Below are 15975 nucleotides of genomic sequence, written 5' to 3' on the forward strand. Positions count from 1 at the left end.
AGCCGAAAGGCGCGGACTAAGCAATAATAAATAATAAATAATTTGTAGTTTACAATTTGTTCAGCTGGACATTCCGTAAATTTTTCTAGCTTAAAAAAAAAAGAATGCCATGTGATTCAGTCAAAGAGAGATGTTTCGCTGAAGATGTGCCAAGAACGGGTAGAAAACGCAAAATGACGCTGCGGCAAGATATTCGATAACTGCGAAAAGGTGCATAACACGATAAAAAGAGAGCGAAAAAACAACGCAGTGGTGAAAAAACGCAAATGAATTCTTTGGACGCATTGGAAAAAACTGTTACCTACAGGCCTTGACACTGATATTGTTGCAATGCGCCGTTCACGCGAACTTTTACTGAACTGTCTCGAGATTCAACTTAATGTAACCAAGTTTCTTTAGAGCATAAAGGCAGCTCTGGGAAAAAAAGGAGGATGCATGCACAGACTTGTAGAAAAATACTTAAATAAGTTTACTTAATAAAGTTCTATTACAGATCGATGATTGAAACGATGTTGAAAAGCGAGTTCCTAAGGGTGGATATCCGATTTTTCGGATTTGCCACTTTTTTAAGATGAATGGAAAATTAGAAATAATTGGTGGGTACATGTTCCAAAGAAGATTCAGCACCTGTGTACCGGTCGCATCAAATAGCAACAGGTTTTACCGTTCTTCAAGGTGGATCTCACCAGTAATGGGAGAACTCTCTAACCTGAACATACGGATAAGACCAGGCACTTGCAATATTAATGATTTTTATTAAAAAAAGGAATAAATATTTCAATTCATAGATTACTTATGCAACACTTCAATTTGCCGAAAACAAAAAAAGAGTATGAAAAAACAGTAATATTACAGCCTTTTTTAAAAAAAAGTAATCGAACTAATCCGGGTTTGCTGTATACAAGTGTCCTTGAGTCGTCAGAATGAAAAACCAAATACATGTAACCAAATACATGTATACAAAATACATGTAATCAAACACGTTTGACTCAATAGGTCAAAATGATTACCATCCACGCGCAGTCAGTGGCTCCATAAACGGTACTCATTGAAAGATCCAGAATCCAATTTATTGCTAAAATAAAGTGTAAAATACCACACAAATTTTACATAATTTTACATTTCCCCGTTTTGAAAACTGATAGACTGCAAAAAAGTGATTAATTTTTGGTTTTGCCCTAAAGCAAAGTTCAGCCAAAAACGATAATAACATAGATCCAAAATTCGTCCACATTTTCCAATTTGGGCCCGTAAACGCCATAAAAGTAGTGGTTTATTTCGTCGTTTCCGGAAGCAAGTAACATTTTTCTTTTTTTATTATTCTTGTGATTTAGGTTCCATGTGAACTAAAATCTCGATTAAAACAGCACACCAATACTGTTGTATACAACAGAAATGCTGAAGCAATATCAGAAGATTTATGCAGTGACACATGATATAATAGTACTTCAAAATAACGTTTATACTGATTTATGCGAAGTAATGGTAACTGCATATGGTCCATAGGTGTTTAAATAACATGATATTGGTAAATTTTTTGAAACAATATGCAAATAAAAATACTCTTAGCAAGTCAACGCTAGAGGAAGATATTAGAGGAAGACGTTGTTCGTATTTACGACTTGGCATGGCCTGAATACTACACGAAGATTCGTGATCACAGAAGTAAACAAGGCCCCGCGGGACTTTATTTACAAACTCCGGGTAAACAAAATAAAAATACAAAACTATCAAGAAAACAACAAACACTCACGACGAAAGAAACAAAACGTAACGTAGTTTGATCTTTAAAAATAACGACAACAGAATTGCTGGAACCGGGAGACAGCAAGCAACACGTGTCAGCACTGTGTATGCTTACGGGCACTATATCGATATATTTTAAAACACAGCTGCAGGCGGAAAACTATGAGATAAGAAGGGTAGAATAACAGGAGCGATATAACACCCGTTCTAGGTCAGGAACCGCCTCAATTTTTATAGAAAGGATTAGGACAGTGGAAGAACGTATGGAGAAAAAGTGGAGAGAAGAATGGAGATATTACAGGGAGGATAATTGGACAAGGAGACTTATAAATGACGCTTGTATTTTTAAAAGAAGTACAGAAGGAATATTGAAGACTTTACCATGCAGAACTTGAGAGGACATGGAATATTTAACGTATATCGTAAGGCTATTAATGAGGAGGCCCACTCAAGATGCTGGGATTATAATGCTGAAGAAAATGATGCGGAGCATGCGTTGTACCACTGCCCTACGTGGATCAATGATAGAACAGTACTAGAAAAGTACTTGGGCATGCAACTCTGCTAAAGTACCTGGAAGAGAGAAGCTGGATGATAATCACTGGAAGAGATAAAGAAGGGGAGGAGTGGACATATATGGGGAGGGAGGAAACTCAGTAATAGATTATGTGATTGGAAATCAGGAGACGACAGAAGAAATAATCGACATGAAAGTAGGAAAAAGAACAGGGTCGGACCATATGCCGTTAGAAATAGAAATAGGGGGCAGGAATTACAACAAGTGAGGAAAAGAAAGAAGAAGAGAAGGAGAAAAGGGAATGAACAAACTAAAGTGTGGAAAAATACCTGGAGGAATGTAAAGGCTGGACCTGCAAGGGAAGAACAGTAGAGGAAATGTGAACTGAAATCAAAAAGAAGATAAATGAAGCAATGCCTAAGCAGAAAGTGAAGATAAGGAAATGGGGCATGGGGGAGAAAGTGTGGTACGACAAGGAGTGGAAAGAAAGGAAAAGAGAGATGAGAAGGAAGATGACAAAGTTTATGAAAGGAAAATGCAGCAGAGAAGCGCTCACAGAGGAAAAAAGCCATTCAAGCAGTGGTGTAAACAAAAAAAGGAAAGACACGAAGAAGAAGAAATGTAGAAAATAAAGAGGATCAAAACAGAACAAGAAGCGTGGAAATATATAAATAAATACAGAAGAAGTAGAGATGGTATAGATGAGGATATAAGCGAAGAAGAGTGGAAAAATCACTTTATGGAAATTTTAGAAGGGACAGAGCAAAAAGAGGGCAGAAAAACGGGGCATAGAGAGGAAGAGAAAATAACGGAGGAGAGAGAAGATGTTGCGTCGGACAACACTCTAAACCAGGCCACACACCTCGGGCAAGATGGCAGCCAGATGTCTTCGGATCGTTACTGCGTACCCTCAATAGTCTCAAGTGCCCTCCGTAAATCTCAGGAATTTATCTCGAGGGCGGTTAGCATCCTTCTTCATCCATCACCATAGTAAATAACCAATTAACAACGAAGCCTATTTCCCTCACTCTCTTAGCCAAAATCGTCACCAACAAATCCGATGGTCCCATGAGCTAGACACACCCATCCTTAGCTTTCCTCCACCACAGCATCGTCACCGAACTGCACTGATTTTCCATCTTTCAAACAGTCAACATCTTTTGACCGGGCTTACACCCGTAGAGCAGCCACTCACTTATCTTATACATACGCACCAGCGTAACTATCTTCCTTACAAAGTTGTTGGAATAAATTGTGATTTATAACTTATTATACAGTGTTACATTCATTGAACCACCTCTATTATCTTAATCGAAACAGGGGAACGACTATTTCGCGGCGTCGATTAACCGAATCGTAGCGAGAATTTACGCCTCTCGCTGACGCGTTTTCCTAGCGACCGCGTCTCTCCGCGAACGATCGTAACATTTTGGTCCCTTGAGCCGGATTCAGTGGCAAGTGAAAAGTGTGAACACGTAACCGGTCGAATCATTTTGGTCCTTCGAACCGGATCACGTGTCAAGTGAAAAGTGCACGCCAGTGACACCCACTGCCATACAGTGCCACGTGAATCCAACACAAACAGCAGCAGAAGCGTTACCACTCCAGCGAAGTCAGTAACGTCAGAGTCCATCAGTTTTTTGAAGAGGCATAACCCGGTGGTTGAAGAACGCAACCACGCAGCCTCGCGCCAACAACTAGAGGGTCAACTTCCGCAAGAACACGTCTTACACGTCAAACGAGACACACACGGTGACGAGTAACATTTAAACTCACAACCACGAGGTAAGCTCGTTTATTGCATTGTCTTCACAATCTACTATACCAATGGAGAACACAGACAAAATTACCTCCTTGCATCGGAGACGAGGCTTTCAAATCGGCCGATTTACTACTCTATCTACACAACGGTACCAACTTCGTTGGCGCCAACAACGAATTACGAGAGCTCTGAAACCTTCTGCAGTCCGACGATCATAAGGTAAAGGTTCAGTCCTTTTTAACCGACCGACGGATCGAATGGCGCTTCATTCCTCCCAACTCACATCACTTCGGCGGGTTGTGGGAGGCTGCAGTGAAATCCTTCAAACCACATCTCAGACGTATCGTAGGTAACGAGCTCTTAACATTTGAAAACTTCAACACACTCATCATTGAAATCGAGTCTATCCTCAACTCCCGTCCGCTGACTCCAATATCATCAGACCAAAACGATCTTCTTGTCCTTACTCTCGGTCACTTCGGTGATTCATTAACAAGTTTCCGAGAACGAGATTTCAGGGACACTCCATCCAATCGTCTCTCCAGCTGGCAACATATTCAAAAACTCAAACATTTCTGGCGCCACTGGCATCGAGAGTATCTGAACGAGCTGAACATCCGAAACAAATGGAGTAAGGGCAGTCACGACATACGAGAAGGCGTCATCGTCATTCTCAGAGAAGACAACGTTCCCCCAATGCAATGGCCACTGGGCAGAATCATCAAGGTCCAACCCGGCGCAGACGCATCATACGGACGGCTACCGTTCGATCGGAGCATCAAGCGGATGGTACCACTCACTACCATGCAGGGATACTGGACGAACGACTGAAGGCAGAGATTGAAAAGAAACGGAGAGAGCCAATTCGGATTCAGAAAAGGAAGAGAAGTGACCGATACGGTTTATGTAATAAACCACATCACAGACAAGCAGCTAGATGTGGCGACACTCGACGACGGAAATTTCCAACGGCTTCGCGGCACAAAGCGCTATACCTTCAAAGCGTAAGGCCGACAGGCCTAATGTACCATCGATATCCCTACGACTTTTTCGCCGAATGTTCGTTAGAATGCATACGTGGCAACCGTCGCGGACTTCTGATAAACGCGCGCGTAGTGGGGATATCGAGGGGCAACAAAGGAAAGAATCTGTTCGGTTTTGAACCAAAAAGATTCATTTTGCCCCGAGCCGCGAAGTGCGAAAGGTTAAGAGAAGCAAACACAATTAGAGAAACGAGTCGTTAAAACTACTCTTGAGAGTTCAGTTTTAATCGTTACTTGTTATTAATTGTTGCTAAACGTTAACCGTGGTTAAACGTTATTTGTTGTTAATTGTTAAGAGTCTAATAAACGTTATTGTTGAAAATCAAGGGTATTTTCTTGCGGGCACCTTCATGGACGGTCACCTTCACGGACGGTCATCTTCACGGACGGTCACCTTCACGGACTGTCACCTCATAAGTGTGAATAAATATCTTGGTTGTTAAACATATCCAAATGTTCCTTCAGTACCTATCACGACCTATCCACCTCATAGGTGAAGAAAGAGGGAAATTATATACCTGCCTAAGAGCGGCGTTCGACAGACTAAACAGAGAGAAACTGGAGGAGAAAATGAGGAAAATGGGGATTAGTACAAGTGTACTCATCGAATATTACTGTTAATAAATATTGATTGTTGAATACATCTGAGTATTTCTTCCGCACCTATCACGACATCCCACCTCATGGCCATGAAGGGAAAAGAACAAGAAAGAGAAAGAAGGGACTAGAAGATGTGAGAATGGGAAGGATACAGATAGAAACAGGAGAGGAATAAGAAAAGATGACAGCAGACCAAATTATAGAAGAAAGAAGAAAGGAAGAAGCAGAAGAGAGGGAGAAAAGGATAAAGGAATCCAAGTATAATATACACTACAGAAACATAACCAAAGAAAAATTACCAAAATACTTAGAAGGGAGGATGAAGTGGAAGGACAGAAAAATACTGGCAAGATTCAGATGCGGAAACGAGATCAAAGCAAGGGAATACTAGAAAGAAGAGGGAGATAAAGATGCAGACTATGTAGAAGGAAAGAAGACCTGAGGCATGTAATAGAAGAATGTGAAATAACGGGAGGACCAAAGGACATAGGAAAAACGCTAAATGAGACTGGAGAAGGTTTAACAGAACTGAAGGCAATAATAGAGAAGAGAAGGGCAAACGACAGGAAGGATGCACAGCAAGGAGGCTAAAGACCAAAGTTGCAATAGTTTTTTAGTCGTTAGTTGCTAATTTGTAGTTTCTACTTTTAGTTTTTAGAGGTAAAATTAGCAAGGTAGTGCAATAGAATAGAGTGGAAAAGAGATGTAAGAGATGTAAAACCGAAAGTTCATTCAAAGCCGAAAGGCACGAACTAAGCAATAATAAAATAAAAGAATAATACAAGAGGATCCAACAGACCAACAGGCGATCAACATTGTGTAGTAAGCCCTATTATCATAAGAGGTAGAAACGCTACTATTCACTTCTAAGGACGTAGGAACGCTATCAGTGATGTCTAAGGATGCAAAGCCTTCAGCATTTATATTTATATAATCAAATAATAATCAAATCTATCTGCCAAGCAAAGGAAAGAGTAAAGAAAAAAACAAAGAAAAGAGGGAACACTGTAACAATCATCTCGGAACAATGTAAAAGCCAGGTCGAACGAGAACATGGGTACATGAAATTTGCATAAATGTTGAGGACTGATGGTTTAACTAACTAGCACTGCTCATTAGATTAATTATATGATCTCTTACGTCGTATCGCAACTTATTCCGGTTATGTCCATGAAGTGTGAGTTATCTGTAAAATTTAATCGTAGCGTTTAGCTTCCCTTCATAGACTTAGCTTATTGTAGTTCGTATCGTTGTTGTCTGTCTTGGAGCCTATATATTCATGCACACCATCAACAGAATGTTTGGATCTCTCATAAAGCGTCTTTTAACTGTTTTGCCAACCGATGCACTGATAAGGCGTCTTACTCCAACACTCACTGCTGAAGTCATGAAGACATGGATTGCATTGGGTGATCGACAGAACGACGAGTTTTTGAAATTGCATGGTCGTCCCGCGGCCTACTTTAAGAGAGCGTCGAACGATAACACCGTGCTCCTTTCTATCTGCCTAGTCGTCAAGTCACTTCAAGTCCGTTCGAATCTATCAGTTTAGAGAATCGGTACCAGTGCACTTCGCTGGGCATATGTTCTCGTACACATTCGCGGGACATTCTCTTTATATTAAACATTGTAGAAACAAACTATGTGTGGACATGATTAGCCTATCGTGCAGATAGCTAGAAAAAGAGAAAAAGAGAAAAAAGGATTAAAAAATTTAAAGGAAGGAAGAAAGCGATTTGGAAAAGAGAAAAAAAGGGCTGAAAGCCGAAAAAACATTTCTTGACTTGGGCGAACTGGAACGCCCAAAGAACAAAAAAGAATGTAAGACAATTAATGGGGAAAATTAATTTTTATTATAAATTTATGGAAGATGCCTGCAAACTCCTGGAACCACTTCATAACTTATTAAGGAAAAATGTCAAATTCATCTGCAATGAAGAATGTGAGAAATCATTTCAGAGGATCAAGGAATATGTCTGTTCAAGTCCGGCCCTAGCAACATATGAGCAAAACAAAGAAATATTCATTTATACAGATGCAAATGGTGATGGTTTAGGAGCCGTTTTAAAACAACCCCAAGATAACGGTATGTTGCACCCGGTTGCGTACTTCTCAAGAAAACTGAAACCAAACAGAATCAAAGATGAAAGCAATCTATCTCGAATGCCTTCCTCTTAAAGAAGCGATTCAATATTGGCAACATTACACATTACTGTTGCTTTGCACAGAATGCTTGATATGAAATGAACCTTATAGCGATAGCGTTCGTAATGAGAACTAGCTGCAGTACGTATATAGCAGCAGATGGGTTCACGAAAATTGCATCAGGTCTAATATGGCGTTCTGCGTGTACATCAACTGTAACTCGAATGATACACGTTGCTGAACCGAATAACAAGCGTATCAACTAAAAAATTGTAAAATAGAGATAACAATGAAGTGTTTGCAAGTGATCTTAGTTAATATATCTTGAACTTTGTTGCTGTATTTTCGATGATAGCGACTAGTGTTATTTGCAAGAATTGCAAAAGAAAATTCAATCTTCTAGAACCAGAAACCGCGGCTTAGGTTCCAAAATTGCAAGTAAGTGTGAGTACTGGATGAAATTTTTCAACTCATCTCCACTAATTGGCAATGCCAATCCATACCAAAAGTCATCTGAAATAAATCGCAGGATTGTGTTGGCGACTTTTAGAGAACGGAATGGAAAAGATAAATTTATTTTGTGGGCTAATGGATATTTTTCAGGGATCGGCTATCAATAGATACTATGGCTGTCCGGAAAATTTACATTCTGTTGTCTTACGGGTATCTAATCGTCCAATTTCGAGAGCTACCGAAAAAGACAGAATAAAAGTTAGCGTTTCGGAAGAGAGAACGCCAGGAAAATGAGAGAATTGAATTTTTCGTTCGGGTTTGCTACACTCCTCGGGAAACACAGTAAGAATGTGCTTGATATAATTGTAAAATCTAGGTTTCCCAATCTTGCAGCGTTGCATGGGAGAATAAAACGGGCACAGAACAGTACAATGATTAGTATGAAGGTGACAAAGATAATTGCACTATAAACCATATCAGTGCTGATAAAGTGGAAACTTATGTCATCACAGAAATGTTTATGAGATCAGGAAAGAAACATCATGCCAAGTATAGTACATGTATTGGAGATGGAGATAGCGAAACACATAAAGACATTAATCCATACGAAGACATTGTTGTTTAAAAGAAAGAATATGTTGGTCATGTATAGAAACGAATAGGCACAAGGCTAAAGGACGCCAAATAATGTTAAATAAACTGTTTTCGGATAATTACAATAGCGTTTTCACAAAAAGTGGAATTTCTAACTTGAGAAGGACAAACACAATAATTTGTAAATGTCCTAGGAATAGCGAAGAGTATAATCCATGCATGTTTTAAACCAGTTAAAGCTGGATTCCAAGTCACTTTACACAAAGTTCATCTGAAACAGAACTTTTGTTTGTAATTGCTTTTGTTTGTATTTGATTTTTAGATGAATATAATTAAGTGCTGTGGTCAAAATCTGAACCCTCGTCAATATTTTATTGCCGATCTATTAAATTTGTATTTATGAAAGAAAATGAGGCATTGGTTAGGGAAGAAGGTAATAATGGAAATAAATAATCTTTCTCCCAATACATACAATTCAAACAATGATAATATAAAAGTTATCTTTGCTTTGCGCTTAGCCATGTTATACGGTAGCGTTGGTAATATTTTATCAAATATAAATGTTAGTCCCAAAATGTTGTACCGGTGGAGAATCTTCAAAGAAAATGAATTCGATAGAAATTATTCAAAAACCTCGCGTGTGCAGATATTTCGACGTTAGCACGCGAGCTAAGAATTAAATCGTAATTCGACCGTGCCAGTTTATCCTTTCAGGAAGAAAACAACTTTATTGACTGGACAGTTCTATGTAAATATTTATAAATCGCACATTAAGCGAACTTGTTTACGAGTTAAAATCCAAAGGTCTCAGCTGTAAGAACCACAAGAAAAGATAAAAGAGACCTACCTTCAGAATTTCAACCTCATAAACGTCGCGAGGTAAACTGTTTTCTTTTTGGGTTCACTCAAAACAGAATATTGGTATCGTATGATCCCAAGAATTATGATCCCATTAATACAAATATGTATATAACAAAACAAAAATGAAACGTATTCTTTTCATTTGTAATTTTAAATAACGCATAGAAAACATAACGCATACATGGAGTTTATCACCTTCTTTAAATGGTATAATGCATTCCATAATTAAAAGCGAATAAAGAAACGAACTTACCAAAGCACCATAGGAAAGAATTTATGAAGTTTTATCTTACTCGGGAGTCAGTTTGCCTGAATATCACAAAATCCATTCACCTTAAATTTCTGGCAACGAGAACTCTTCAAATTTCCTAAAAAATGAATTTTAACAGACTTTTTTTTCAATTTTTTAAATTTTAACAGGCAATGTAATATTTTAACAGATAATTTAACATTCTAACAGAAATAGTAACAAGGGAAAGATAGCGTGTGCAAAAATGCGTGAAAGGGCATTTAGAAAAATCGAAATAATTGGAAATATAATTAAAAAGTGAAGAGAAAATATCATGGGTTTCATGCCTGGAGCATAAATGTGAAAAATTTCCGCTTTTGTAACAAATTCTACATCCTTTTCTTTTTTTGTTTAAATTGAGGTGTGCATTGAATTTCATGACAAAATAATATATATTCATATATAAATATCAAAAATAGTAGTCATTTTCCTTAGTTTATTTATCAAAATGTCATTTCTTTATATTATTATGATACAAAGAATTATATATATATATATGATGTATAATGCAAAATAAGGATATAAAAATTAAAATTGATTTCACAATTACACTTGAATATGGTATGAAAAGTAAGGTTTGAAAGAAAATTTCAGATACATTGATTTCCGGAGTTATTTAATTGCTTTTCATGTTTAGTTGTAAATTTCCACAATTGGCCAAATTGCAAAATTCATGCCATTGACATTAAGGAAACAATATAGAGTGTAATAAAAGGAAAACAAGAAAATACAAATTCTGACAGTGAATTTAGTAAAAAATCAAGAAAAAGTAAGACAGACGTTAGGAAACTATAGCAAAATAAAAGAAGCTCGAGAGGGCAGCGGTAACCATAACAATAAGAAAGAAACACAAGAGAAAGGTCACTAAAATAAATTACAAAGTGTAAAATAGCAGTAGAAGACAAAAAACAAATAACAAGTAGGAGCAAGGAAAATAAGTTATACAAAAAAGGAAATGAAGAAATGATTTTAAATCAAACCTTAAATCCTACAGAAAGTACATATAATGTTGAAGGGAACAAAGAATATGAAAGACAAATTAAAGAAGGTAAGAAAAATTTATCATTAATTAAGAGAGATTTTATATTATAATAGAAAGATACCAGAATATAGAAAAAGGTAGGAGAAAAGAAAAGAAAATGAGCAGATGAACAAAGCAAAATGGGCAGAAGAAAGAAGCAAACTAACAAAAAAAAGTGAGGTAATAGAAGAGTCAGACAAAATTAAAAGAAGAAAAGAGAGGAAAAACTATTATTATAAAAAGGTTGTAAATAAGAGATAAAGTAGAAGAACCCAAAATGAAATTGAACATAAATAGATTAAACTTTGTTTGAGGGCATCACTCTTTTCTGGTCATTGTTTGTATCCTCTAATGTTATTTCATGAATATGAAAATGAATATGAGAACGAAAAATAACAGTTTTGAGTTTAGTGATCAATTGTTTCACAAGTAGTGATCAATATATAAATTGATTTGGCAAAGGCAACTTTTGGTATTTTGTACGAGTGGAAAAATATATATAGCCCAACTTATATTATAGCGAAAACATTCATGTTATGGACAGAAATTAATGCTTTAATGGTAATCTGACATAAAGACAAAGTCAACCATACACAGTGTAGGTATATGGTATAAGAATATGGGTTCTCCACTACTCAACAAGAATAGATAAAACACAAACACATTTCCTAAAAAGAATATTATACATACTGAAATACCATGTAATGCCAGATTATGTGATTAAAAGCAATAGGAATAGTCTTGGAACACAAAATAATAAAATGAGGCATAAACTACATGTTAAAACTGGCAAACATGGGAGAACTCATAATTAGACAGGAAAACATTGCAAAAAGTAATACACACATAATAAACTCAAATAGAGTTATGAAGCCGATGGTACAGAAATAATAATAAATTTAAACTGAACAATAATAGAAGAAATAACACAAATACTTGCTGGATAAAAGAAAGAAAGAATAGAATAATCTACTTATAGTGAAGTATATAAATATGCTAAAAATATAGAAAAAAATAATTAAAGTTTCTTGCATATGAAACTGCTATTAATAACTAAAAGGATAATCAAAGTTAGAGTAGCTGGGAGACAGGAACGATCAGTGAATGCAGAAAATAGCATAAAATACAAAACAGATGAAAACAAAATGTATAATATGTGTAAGAAAAATATATTGGATAATATTAAGAATTTACAACAAAATTCATTAAAAAACAACAATAGGATGGTGATTTTTTTCTGACAAAGAAAAATAGTTACAAGGACTGACAAATTTTATTAAAAAGCAAAAGCAGCATTAAGCTAAGATCATTTTATCATAGAAGAATAGCAATTCAGACAAATTCACAAATTATAATAATCTAAGAACAACTTAAATACTTTGTTATGTTTGTTTTGCAGTAACCAACAAATTTAAAGACTTAGCCTAAGTATAAATATGCCATAAATAATTCTATGTAGAAATAAACATAAATAATATTAAATAAATAGAACTTTTCTTATTGAAATGTGACAGTCTGTAATAAAAGATAAATTAAAAAAGAAAAAATAACTTTAACAAAAAAGAAATTTATAAAAATTTATTCTTAAAAAATTGTGGCCAATCAGATACGTGAAATAAAAGATTATTAGAAGAAACATGATTAGTCTACAAGAAGATCATACGAAAGGAGAAATGAAACATGTACCGTATTCTCTCAACATACGATTGCGAAGAAGTTTACTTACTCTATATTTCATTTCCGAACTTCTTCGTTTCCACGCAGTCATAGCAGTTCAGAACTATTTTATGAAAATCAAGAATTTCCTACATCAAATTATTTGATTTGCAAGACCTCATATATTTCTAAATTACTTACACAAAATTAGTACAGCCTATGAACAATGCAAACATTAAAAAGAAATAAGCGATACAGTAGCCCAAACAAGGACAAAGGTTGAAATAAGACAACAAAAATAGCAGTTATTATTCAAATTTGTATGAAAAATCCTTCAGAAATTAAATTCTTCTTTTAATGAAAGACGGTTATGTATATGAAAATCAAAAATGCAGTAAAAATACAAAAAATATAAAAGAAGAAAACTGTATTTGTTATTACGACTTACTTTTGCATGTAGAATAATTTCCATTTCGGTTACTGCACTACCCCTGTTATTAAATAGCTTTGGAGTTCGATATTTAATTGATTCACACAGATTCAGTTTTTATATTCTGTATTTCACCACCATGTACAGCCATATGAACACACCGGATACTCTCAGATAATTAACACGTGGCAGAAGCCAAAACAAAAGGGCGTCGTTAGAAGTCGTACCAACTTCGCATGTAGGAACTAGTGATCATACCAACATGACATTTATCTCAACAGATTAAACAGTACTGAACTCTATGATGATGCGCTAGCATGATATAATGTCGACGACGAGGTAGCGTTGTTTGCTGATTGGTTATACTTCAGGACTACATGTGGGACCTCTGTACGATCGCTGGTTAAATCGGTCACTTTGCGATATGCTTATGAAATCTAAACGTAATTCTTTTGTTAACATTTTCATAATTCTACTTCAATTTTAGGATTAATTAAACAAATATTTAATAATTATTTTAATATCGATTACTATATATAACGATTATTATAATGCGAAATTTTATGTGTAAATAGTATGTTAAAATATGTAAATGTATATAAAATAAAATATATAAATGTGTGCATATCCAAAATATATTACATGTGTGTGTACCTACATTCAAAACACGTAACAGTAATACAATATTCTAGATTACGAATTTGGATTTATCGTTCATTATGTTCTTTCATTACAATTTAGTTGTCAGTTGCAAATCGATTCATAAGATTCATAAGGGAAGGATCTTTTTATTGCAAATAGACTAATGGAAAGTTTTTCTCTAAAATCAATTGCAAATAATAATTTTGAATAAAAACGGAAGAAGAAATGTCTTTCCTAAAGGAAGAAAAATGAATAAGGTATGAAAATCTAATAGCTGATAAAATTTTATTCGTTATTCCTTATTGACTGTCGATATTAGACCTTGATATTTCGTGTCAGGTATCCCTATCTCTGACATTCAATAAGAAAGGAGAACGTTTGTTTAGAACCTTACGTCCTCGAGAATGTTTCTAGTCCTATAACAAACAGTTTTTGTAAACAAAATCTTATTTTTAAAATTACATATTTACATACATTATATTTAAAAGTCTCGCTCTGACAAAATAATATTATTATACACATGTATAGCATTACAAATTAGAAACAGAAAAGACATGTACCTCTGTAGCTCATAACTTTCTTTGACGAAAATTTATTCCTATTCTAATTATAAAGTTTTTAGTAATAATAATAACAAAATAATGACTCGATGATTGAGTACATATTAACAAAAATACCCGTATCTGAAATGTTTATTATTTTGAAACTTAGTGAGGTACAATTATTTCATAAAGTTTATTATTCTCGCTTTGTTTCGTGCAAAATCAATAATTATATCTTCGTAATTTCAATTTTCACATAACTTATTCAAATTAAATAATCAATTAGATAGTCTTCCCTGAGACATAGTAGTATGTATATAATTTTTAATTAATTTTAATCTAGAGAAAGCACGCCCTGCAGAAGCGATTGGAATAATTAGTAATATTCTTAAAGTAACATAAAATTGGAAAATAAATCCTTAATTTTATGTATCATATTCGAACATTGCATTGCTGTTATATACAACAAATTTTTACTGTATATGTCACAAAATATTTTTATTTCATTAAGCATATCGCTTCTATCTACATTTCGATGATTTTCATTTTCTAAAATAATGTCCAAATTCATACGGTGTTTAATCGGTTCTTCTGCTTTCATATTTTTTAGTATTGTTATGTTATATAGAAATCTGAATGGTACAGACTCATGCTCAATGCTCAATTTGCATGAACCTTTCTCCGATTGAAAATATTCTCTGATCAGTCATAACTAAAAAGTGCTTTTTGAAAAAGATAACTTCGGTGTTATGCGAACGTGTATCTCCGCTTCATAGGCATAACAAATTTTCGTTTTCTTAATACGACGTCTTAAAAATTTAATGAAATGTCATTATTAGAGCAGGTGAACCTGTCGAAGAGCTACTTGCTCATCGATTTCGATGCCCTTGAAATATATCGTGAGATCATGATTCTGAACAACATTTTCTTATAGATACGAATGCTCGGTCTTAGTTTTCGTTATATTCATGTAAAAGTATGTTTGGTATCATAAACATATAAATCCTTTTTTTATATTTTATATAAAATTAAGAAAATAATGTTTGACATCTTATTTGTAAATAAAATAGTAGACGGTATTATTTCTTCTTCTAATGTCAACCAGCAATTTTCTCTTAATGTCCCTTTAAGATGTCTTAGAACCAACAATTTATTCTACACCGGTCAACACATATTGCTTTAATCGTGAGCTAAATCATGCTAACTCCTTTTATTCGAAGATAGATCAACTTTGGCAAATCACAGTCTCCTTAAAACACTTGCTGGAACGTTTATTTTAATTTATTTGCATGCTTGTATCTATATTTAATATATATATTATTTCGAGCATATATATGTCGGGTTCACATTATGATTAGGGTTAGGTGAGTGTAACGAATCTTCATTTGGATTAATCATTGTTGTTATGTAATAGAGAAGATATTTACTAGTGCAAATATGATTATTACAGAATTTGACAAGTAGCCGTAGTAATTAGATACTCGAGATGCTAATGACGATGATGTGAGATCGGACGAGAACGAGTGCACTCAACGTGGTATGAGAGTTGGCTGAAGTAAGTAGTTTTGTTAATTGCTCTTAATATTCAAGAAAAAAAGAATATTAAAAAAACAAATGTATGTAAAAATGAGAATGATACAATGTATGGCAATAGTCGCGTAGTACTAAAATATT

General features: G+C 34.8%; 2 long non-coding RNA genes across 3 annotated transcripts; one reads left to right on the forward strand and one right to left on the reverse strand.

The window, feature by feature from the left end:
* Window positions 1–228: 228 nt before the first annotated feature.
* Window positions 229–13190, reverse strand: LOC126876366 (uncharacterized). 2 transcript variants are annotated; one of them, XR_007694146.1, is made up of 4 exons: window positions 13136–13190; window positions 12758–12904; window positions 9975–10089; window positions 229–709 (listed from the first exon to the last, which is right to left on the reverse strand). It is a non-coding gene; the product is annotated as an uncharacterized LOC126876366 (long non-coding RNA). The 2 variants fall into 2 exon arrangements; XR_007694147.1 differs by lacking the exon at window positions 12758–12904.
* LOC126876368 (uncharacterized) lies at window positions 9747–11223 on the forward strand. The gene is made up of 2 exons (XR_007694149.1): window positions 9747–9907; window positions 9980–11223. It is a non-coding gene; the product is annotated as an uncharacterized LOC126876368 (long non-coding RNA).
* Window positions 13191–15975: the final 2785 nt, after the last annotated feature.

Source organism: Bombus huntii, unplaced genomic scaffold (genome assembly GCF_024542735.1).
Source record: "Bombus huntii isolate Logan2020A unplaced genomic scaffold, iyBomHunt1.1 ctg00000072.1, whole genome shotgun sequence".
Lineage (NCBI taxonomy): Eukaryota > Metazoa > Arthropoda > Insecta > Hymenoptera > Apidae > Bombus > Bombus huntii.